The sequence below is a fragment of the Salvelinus sp. IW2-2015 genome, linkage group LG11, assembly GCF_002910315.2.
Source record: "Salvelinus sp. IW2-2015 linkage group LG11, ASM291031v2, whole genome shotgun sequence".
NCBI classification, from domain to species: domain Eukaryota; kingdom Metazoa; phylum Chordata; class Actinopteri; order Salmoniformes; family Salmonidae; genus Salvelinus; species Salvelinus sp. IW2-2015.
The window spans coordinates 27,057,667-27,067,196 of NC_036851.1; the positions used below are offsets into that span (position 1 = coordinate 27,057,667).

Below are 9,530 nucleotides of genomic sequence, written 5' to 3' on the forward strand. Positions count from 1 at the left end.
TTTAATGTATAAATATTCTTAAGCTGGTGGACGGCAGAAGAGGAGCGCTGACCGCCACCGCAGTGAGGCCCCCGTGTTCGTACCGGGGACAGGGTCTTGCTCTCGACCCGAAGTGGTCCTCTTCCTGTTTGGGTGGCGCTCGGCGGTCGTCGTCACCGGTCTACTAGCTGCCACCGATCCCCTTTCCTTTTCTGTTGGTTTTGTCTTATTGGTTACACCTGTTTCTTGTTTGGGGTTTGTTTAGGGCTATTTAAGCCGGTTATGCCCACCTGCTTTTGTGCGTGCTTGTTTCTCTGTTCGGTTTTGTGGATGGTGTTATTTTTGTATTTCTCCGGACTGTTTGTGTCCTGTTTTTGGGCCGGTCTCTCACGAACGTCGTAGTGAGGAGACCAAAGCGGTGCGTGATGTGAATACATCTTCTTTATGAAACGAAGAACACTTAACAAACTAATACAAAACAACAAAACAAACGTGAAGCTAAGTATAACGATGGCAGACATGCAACATCTCATAGACAATCACCCACAAACCAAACTGGAAAATGGCAACCTAAATAGGATCCCCAATCAGAGACAACGATAACAGCTGCCTCTGATTGGGAACCAATCTAGGCCACCAAAGACCTACATAATGCCTAGACTACACACACACACCTAGACATACCCAAAACCCTAGACAAGACAAAAACACACATACCACCATCGTCACACCCTGACCTAACCAAAATAATAAAAGAACAAAGATAACTAAGGTCAGGGCGTGACAGTACCCCCCCCCCCCCCTGGGACGTGGACCCCGCTCCACCTCAGTCTTGGCCCACTTAGGTGGCGCCTCTGGAGCGGGGACACTCGTAGCGGGCCCCGGACTGAAGACCCTCGTAGAGGGCGCCACTGGACTGAGGGCGCCTCTGGACTGAGGGGCGCCTCTGGACTGAGGGCGCCTCTGGACTGAGGGCGCCTCTGGCGGCTCCGGACTGACGGGCGGCTCGGGCGGCTCCGGACTGAAGACCCTCGTAGAGGGCGCCACTGGACGGAAAGGCGCCTCTGAACTGAGGGCGCCTCTGGACTGAGGGGCGGCTTTGGCGGCTACGGACTGACGGGCGGCTCTGGCTGCTCAGGACAGACGGGCTGCTCTGGCGGCTCAGGACAGACGGGCGGACCTGGAGGGAGGAGACGGAGAGACAGCCTGGTGCGTGGCACTGCCACAGGGCCCACCAGGCTGGGGAGACCTACAGTAGGCCTGGTGCGTGGAGGAGGCACCGGATGGACCGGGCTGTGGGGGAGCACTGGAGCTCTGGTGCGCAGCCTTGGCACCACTCCTCCAGGCTGGATGTCCACTTTAGCCCGGACCCTCCAGAGTGCAGGCACAGGTTGAACCGGGCTGTGGGTGAGCACTGGAGATCTGGTGCATACTACTCGCACCTCTCCCTTAGGCTCAATGCCTACATTCGCCCGGCACGGGCGGAGCACAGGCATAGGACGCACTGCATCCTCCCAGCGCCCCGGAGACACAGCACGCAGAGCCGGCGCAGGATACCCTGGGCCGAAACGGCGTACCGGAGACCAGACACGCTGAGCCGGCAACACGCCCTGGCTGGATGCACACTCTCGCATGGCACTTGCGGGGGGCTGGCCTATAGTGCTCTGGGCTATGACGCGTACTGGCACACCTGCGCTCCACCGCATAACACGGTGCTAAAGTTTTCCTTGAGGTTCCTTGTAAGGCAACACTGGTATAAACAAACCCCTAGGAGGGTAGACAGTTGCTTTGATCAGACCAAAATAATTTTGGGGTAAGTCAAAGTTGCGGTGAATAATTTCAGGATGCCCCATAGGATAGCATGAGGAACTCATTACATGAGGATAAAGGGATATAAAATCTACATATCCTATTGTCTCGTCRGGTTGCGCTACATACCTCAATGYCAAAGCATTGGTATGGCCTCCATACAAGACCTGTCATGGTTCCAAGGGTTCTGGTGTGTCAAAGCTGGAAAGGAAGGCTCGAACATGAGGATCAGACTTTTTGAGTGCGGTCCACTCATGCTCTGTCACGTTCTGACTTAGTTCCTTTTTTATGTCTTTATTTTAGTTTGGTCAGAGCGTGAGTTGGGGTGGGCATTCTATGTTGTTTTTCTATGTTTTGTTCTTTGGTTATATTTCTATGTGTTTGGCCTAGTATGGTTCCCAATCAGAGGCAGGTGTCAGTCGTTGTCTCTGATTGGGAGCCATATTTAGGTAGCCTGTTTTTCTTTGTGTTTTGTGGGTGGTTGTTTCCTGTGTCTGTGTTTGCACCATACGGGACTGTTTCGATTTTCGTTTGTTCTTTCACTTTGTTATTTTGTATTTTTGTAGTGTTCAGTTTTACATATTAAAATGGACACTTACCACGCTGCAAATTGGTCCGATATCTCTTACTCCTCGTCAGAAGAAGAGGAAAGTCGTTACATGCTCCCACATCACATTCACTTTTAACCCGTAAGTAGCCTGTAAAGATTCCAATTTGTCTTGAAACTCTTGGTACATTTCCCCAAATGTGCCCCAGACACACATGGCCTGGGGCACAAAGCAAGATTTACAACCGTGGAAGAAACAACCGTTGTACTCAAACACGGTCTCAACATCGTCAATCTGTGTGTATCCATCTACATAAGGCCCAAACGTCTTCTCACCCCTATTCAAAGCATATTGAATAAAAATGTCTTCATCCTGGGCCAAGTACTCCAACCATTGAATGGACCCACTAGAGTATGACTTGAATTGGCGTCGTTAGTTGTCAGGCGAGGGGATAGCTATAGATGCTGTATGTAGAAAGTGTGTACGATAGGTTTTCATGCATGCCGATGCAATAGTTGTACAACTCCAGGGGTCAATGCCTACATCTTTGATTACCTCTTCTCTTGAATCTGAGGCCATCCCTTCACGAAGTATAACTACATCGTTGTCACAGTACGACTCCATCTCTTTGTGAATCAAAAGTGCTGTGACATACCTCTCTTGTACCATGTCATGAATCTCTCTCACTCTTTGTGAGACATCTGATCACACCCGTACATTTCGGGCTGGGATAAGCTCCAATATAATGTAGATTCTCCTCAGATGTGAAGAAATGGGGAAACCAGCCTTTCACAGAGTTCTCAAAACCCAAGGCCTCTGGCATTTGAGCCAATCTCATGGGTAAGAAGCTTAAACTGTCAATGTATCTCTGGTTGAAGGCGGGGTCTACAAAACACAAGATTTTACTACCTTGAGCTATGACACTGGGTGCAACGCCTTGCTGTATCAAGGGGTTCAAAAGAAGGTTGGAGTCATAGGCTCTAGAATTGTGCTCTATAAACGTGAAGTTTCTGTACTGGGGTTTTCTAAAGTATTTTAGAAAGAGGAGTGCACAATTGGGCCCCTCTGCCGACCACTTATCACCCTTGAAAGTCATGGTAGATACAAAATAGGCTAATGAACCCCAGATTGCTGATTAGTCTCAAAATCATAAAAAAACATATTTCTCTGAATGTTCATCTTCAGCCAAGGGCTGAATATAACACTCGTGTGGCACTTCTTGAACCACTTCTGCGTCTCTGCTTTTCAAAGGCTCTTCACAGATTGGGCAATGTATGATTCCACACACATGAGGTTTAGGGCTGTCTAGTTTAAGGTTGTAATTGCAATGGCATTTTGGACATTTCTTGTTAATGTCACAACTGCTTACAGATTTACAGGCCTTGGGGTGCCATGTTTCAATTTTGTGTTTTTCGTAACAGTAGGCCGAACGACATGTGCGGTGACATCCCGCACAGGGTGTTAGGTTTAAGGGCTGCATCGGACATGTTTCATCCAGACATACTGAACAGTTATAACGGAACGAGTGCCCCCCCCTTTCGGGTGTAGCCTTTATGGCAGGATGGACACACATACGGTGCGCCTAAAAACGCTGTGATGTTGGTAATAGCATAATAATGGTAATTTTGCACATAAAAGTACAGAATCTGAGGATGAGGTTGTGGGTTGTTTTGAAATTTCAAGAGAGCTGCATTAGCTCTACTGTGGTACAAAACCACAATCTTGATGTTCAGAAAGTTTTCAAATTTGACTGTCGGAGAATGCCACCGCATCCTGTATACCTAGACCCACGGCCGTTTGGAGCTCTCTAGCCTTGTGTAACGCCGCTAGATCTGTACATCCCGGGTTGAGTAAATGTGCTTGGCCTATTGCAAAGCATAGCTTATTACCAGGATTGTGAACGTTTATGAGGTAGGCCCTTTTATTGCTTATGATTTCTGATTGCATGAGGCTATCTAGTTTCCTTCTCTGCCCCCCGCCACCCTGGGGTTGACGTATTATTTGCACTACAAGCTCGAGGGTCCTATCGGCTATGACGGATAAATTTGACTGAACAAGTCGTTCCAGCAGGGCTATAAATTGTTCAAGATCTGCTTCGCCATTTGGTAAAATAAGAGATACAGTGTTTTGCATGCTATCTCCACAAATTTCCAACTGTAAAACATCACGAGGTTCGCCATAATCTCTTGCCCTGTCTAACAGTTCGTTCAGAGTATCCAATATCATCACATAAAACACCGCATCGTCAAGATTCTGATTCAGCCATGTGAAATTGAAAAACTGTCGAATCTCTGTATTGCTGAATTTATTTCGGTACACAACCCAGACACTTCTATCAAGACCATCTCCCTCCTGATTTATTAGACAATTTTCCAATTCCCMAAAAATATCTTATTGCGTTTCAGACTCTTTCGGACATGGCAGTTAATGGCAGGGTTTGTGTGGGGTCCTGTGTAGAAGATCTTATGCTCTCATTCATCTGGTTAATTAACGATATGAGTGCGTCCGGGATCTGGGATAACAGGTTTTCATCGGTCGTCCCGGACTCAGTCATATGATTAATTCATTCTATGAGTTCGGCGGGAATCTGGGATAACAGGGTTTCATCTATCGGAATTATGTCTGTTACCCCAGCCTCATTCATCTGGTTAATTAAAGCTTGGAGTTCGGGCGGTATCTGGGATAACAGGGTTCCAACTGTCTCAATTATGTCTGTTGGCTCATCCATTTGGGTAATTAATGATGTGTGTTCTTGTGGTATTCTGTTACATAGGTTTTTAGCGCCTGTATTTGCGTTTTTCAATCGGATTGCTGTTTAACAAAAGTGGCATTGTTCGATGCCAGAAGGATAGATCCTGACTGTATTGCCGCTCGAGTAAAGCCACCATTCGTTTGTGGAGCAAAACCTTTCTGGATTTTAGAGCCCTGGAAAAGGCTGTGAGAAACCTAGCTTGTTCTATTTCAGGCTCGGGTGTTTCTACAAAAGAATTGGAGGAATCAAGAAGGTTGGCCGCTTCACATAACATCAAGTCGTCTACCTCTGAAATGTAATTTAAAACTTTGMAATCATCCGGTTTCTGTGTTTTATTGGGGATGTCCTGTGCGCCGAAATCCTCCGCGTGCTCTCATTGTGTATGGTCTTATATGCCGTTATACACCGGGGAGGAGTCTGAAAGAAAATAATACATACAAAATAGGTTATCCTTTCTTGGACAGGCGTTCCGCTAGCGGAACCCCTCGACAACAATACTTTTTTGAAATATGTAACTTTCACACATTAACAAGTCCAATACAGCAAATTAAAAATAATGGAATGGAGGTCGCTATCATGTGAAATGCGAGTGACCAGGAAATGGCTCTCTGCCAGTAACCTGACTCATTCCCCTCTTATTCAGCCCCACAACACAGTAGAAGCCTCATTCAAGTTTCTAAAGAAGGTTGACATCTAGTGGAAGCCGTAGGAAGTGCAAACAGATCCATATCCTACTGTGCATTCAATAGGGACTGAGTTGAAAATTGACCAACCTCAGATATCCCACTTCCTGGTTGGATTTTTCTCAGGATTTCGCCTGCCATATGRGTTCTGTTATACTCACAGACATCATTCAAACAGTTTTAGAAACTTCAGAGTGTGTTCTATCCAATAGTAATAATAATATGCATATATTAGCATCTGGGACAGAGTAGGAGGCAGTTCACTCTGGGCACGCTATTCATCCAAAAGTGAAAATGCTGCCCCCTATCCCCAAAAAGTTATTAAACCTAAAATATATTCGATAAAAAATGTCAAATACATTTCAGATATAATACTATATATTAACAATACATAATTAAATTACCTCGGCTTTTTGACGAATCGTGGAAACCGGGGGCTCTAGACTTTTTTCACCAAGCATTCCAGATTCTGCCGGGCATGTCTCGTTGGAGTCTGAAATAACATTATTTGTCATTGTTTTAACATATTGAGTCATAAAAATGTATAAATAATAATAAAATATGTATAACTAATAACATATATATATATATATAATAGCTTCATACTGTGCCCATGTAGCTCCGTTTCTTGAAGCAGTAAGTTGCCGGCCCAGTAACACTTTTCGGGCTGGGATGATTCTGCGCAATGCACTTGCGCCTGAGTTGTGCGTTGCTTGTTTGGGTCTGGAATATGGAGCAAGTGGGTGGAGGTTCCCGGGAGAGTTGATGTGACGGTTATAGCCTCGGTTCTCAGTTTGTTTGAATAAACGTTCGTACAGAACGGGAGAATAGCATCTATTTCATTGTCTCCGCTGTAGTCGTTCAGAGTACATAATGCAGCCGTGATCCTTCTTTGCAGTCTGTAAACACAAAAATAGCTTTTAAATAGGGTGCACACTTTTTGTTTTTAATGTATAAATATTCTTAAGCTGGTGGACGGCAGAAGAGGAGCGCTGACCGCCACCGCAGTGAGGCCCCCGTGTTCGTACCGGGGGACAGGGTCTTGCTCTCGACCCGAAGGTGGCTCCTCTTCCTGTTTGGGTGGCGCTCGGCGGTCGTCGTCACCGGTCTACTAGCTGCGACCGATCCCCTTTTCCTTTTCTGTTGGTTTTGTCTTATTGGTTACACCTGTTTCTTGTTTGGGGTTTGTTTAGGGCTATTTAAGCCGGTTATGCCCACCTGCTTTTGTGCGTGCTTGTTTCTCTGTTCGGTTTTGTGGATGTGTTATTTTTGTATTTCTCCGGACTGTTTGTGTCCTGTTTTTGGGCCGGTCTSTCACGAACGTCGTAGTGAGGAGACCAAAGCGGTGCGTGATGTGAATACATCTTCTTTAATGAAACGAAGAACACTTAACAAACTAATACAAAACAACAAAACRAACGTGAAGCTAAGTATAACGATGGCAGACATGCAACATCTCATAGACAATCACCCACAAACCAAACTGGAAAATGGCAACCTAAATAGGATCCCCAATCAGAGACAACGATAAACAGCTGCCTCTGATTGGGAACCAATCTAGGCCACCAAAGACCTACATAATGCCTAGACTACACACACACACCTAGACATACCCAAAACCCTAGACAAGACAAAAACACACATACCACCATCGTCACACCCTGACCTAACCAAAATAATAAAGAAAACAAAGATAACTAAGGTCAGGGCGTGACAGTACGGGTGGGCCTACGGGTGGGCCTTCTTTCGGCGGCGGCTCGGGTGCGGGACGTGGACCCCGCTCCACCTCAGTCTTGGCCCACTTAGGTGGCGCCTCTGGAGCGGGGACACTCGTAGCGGGCCCCGGACTGAAGACCCTTGTAGAGGGCGCCACTGGACGGAAGGGCGCCACTGGACTGAGGGGCGCCTCTGGACTGAGGGGCGCCTCTGGACTGAGGGGCGCCTCTGGCGGCTCCGGACTGACGGGCGGCTCCGGACTGAAGACCCTCGTAGAGGGCGCCACTGGACGGAAGGGCGCCTCTGAACTGAGGGGCGCCTCTGGACTGAGGGGCGGCTCTGGTGGCTCCGGACTGACGGGCGGCTCGGGCGGCTCCGGACTGACGGGCGGCTCTGGCTGCTCAGGACAGACGGGCTGCTCTGGCGGCTCAGGACAGACGGGCGAACCTGGAGGGAGGAGACGGAGAGACAGCCTGGTGCGTGGCACTGCCACAGCGCCCACCAGGCTGGGGAGACCTACAGTAGGCCTGGTGCGTGGAGGAGGCACCGGATGGACCGGGCTGTGGGGGAGCACTGGAGCTCTGGTGCGCAGCCTTGGCACCACTCCTCCAGGCTGGATGTCCACTTTAGCCCGGACCCTCCAGAGTGCAGGCACAGGTTGAACCGGGCTGTGGGTGAGCACTGGAGATCTGGTGCATACTACTCGCACCTCTCCCTTAGGCTCAATGCCTACATTCGCCCGGCACGGGCGGAGCACAGGCATAGGACGCACTGCATCCTCCCAGCGCCCCGGAGACACAGCACGCAGAGCCGGCGCAGGATACCCTGGGCCGAAACGGCGTACCGGAGACCAGACACGCTGAGCCGGCACAACACGCCCTGGCTGGATGCACACTCTCGCATGGCACTTGCGGGGGGCTGGCCTATAGTGCTCTGGGCTATGAGCGCGTACTGGCGACACCGTGCGCTCCACCGCATAACACGGTGCCTGACCAGTACAAAAACATTTGGGGCTGCCTCTCGTGCCTGTCGCGCTGCCGTGCTACCTCCTCATATCGCCGCCACTCAGCTTTAGCTGCTTCCAGTTCTTCCTTGGGACGGCGATATTCCCCAGCCTGTGCCCAGGGTCCCTTGCCTTCCAGTATCTCCTCCCAAGTCCAGGAGTCCAGAACCCTCTGCTCCTGGTTACCACGCTGCTTGGTCCTTTTTTGGTGGGTGATTGTGTCACGAACGATTTTTTGTTATTTGCAACAACAAAAAAATATATATAGTTTTTTGTTTTGTCATTATGGGGTATTGTGTGTAGATTGAATGAACATTTAAAAAAATCTTTTAGAATAAGAACGTAACAAAAATGTGGAAGAAGGGAATACTTTCCGAATGCACTGTATAGACACCCACAATCAAATAGATTAGATTCAATTCTTAGGCTTTCCCACTGTGGGAGACGACACTGGGGAAAAAGTCAACATACCGTAAATACAGTACATACAGAATGTTGTGTGTGTGTACTTTGCTCAAGAACTGACAGGCTCAACTCAGACCCTCTTTTCTTCACCCAAGTGTGTGCGATAATGTGTGAACAGTATGTGTATCCCTCTCACCCGAGTGAGTGCGGACGTGGCCGGTGAGAGCGTCCCGTCTGCGGCATGCATAGCTGCGAAGGGACATTTAAAGGCTTCTCCCCTGAGTGCAGTTTAATGTGACGCAGCAGGTTCCCCTTCTGGGTAAAGGAGGCCCCACACTGATTGCACTGGAATGGCCGCTCACCTGGAGGAGGCACATACCAGTTTACACACCCTGACCCCGTACAAACCAAATTTCAAACCAGTTTGAGTAATTTGAAATCAGTTTCACTCCCAGTCACGTGCCCAAATCACAATTTCAACTGGTTTCGGGGCAGATCTGCTCCGCAAACTAATCTTATAAAGGACTAATCACTCAATTAATTGGTCAGTCACCTGTGTGGCTGCGTTTGTGCACCATGAGGACATTGGGCCCATGCAGATCATCCCACAGACGTCACACTTGAGTTTCGTCCAA

General features: G+C 48.5%; 1 long non-coding RNA gene across 1 annotated transcript; it reads right to left on the bottom strand.

Moving 5' to 3' along the window:
- Nucleotides 1-8,906: 8,906 nt before the first annotated feature.
- On the bottom strand, nucleotides 8,907-9,489 carry LOC139028340 (uncharacterized). The gene is made up of 3 exons (XR_011480528.1): nucleotides 9,449-9,489; nucleotides 9,092-9,257; nucleotides 8,907-8,940 (listed from the first exon to the last, which is right to left on the bottom strand). It is a non-coding gene; the product is annotated as an uncharacterized lncRNA (long non-coding RNA).
- Nucleotides 9,490-9,530: the final 41 nt, after the last annotated feature.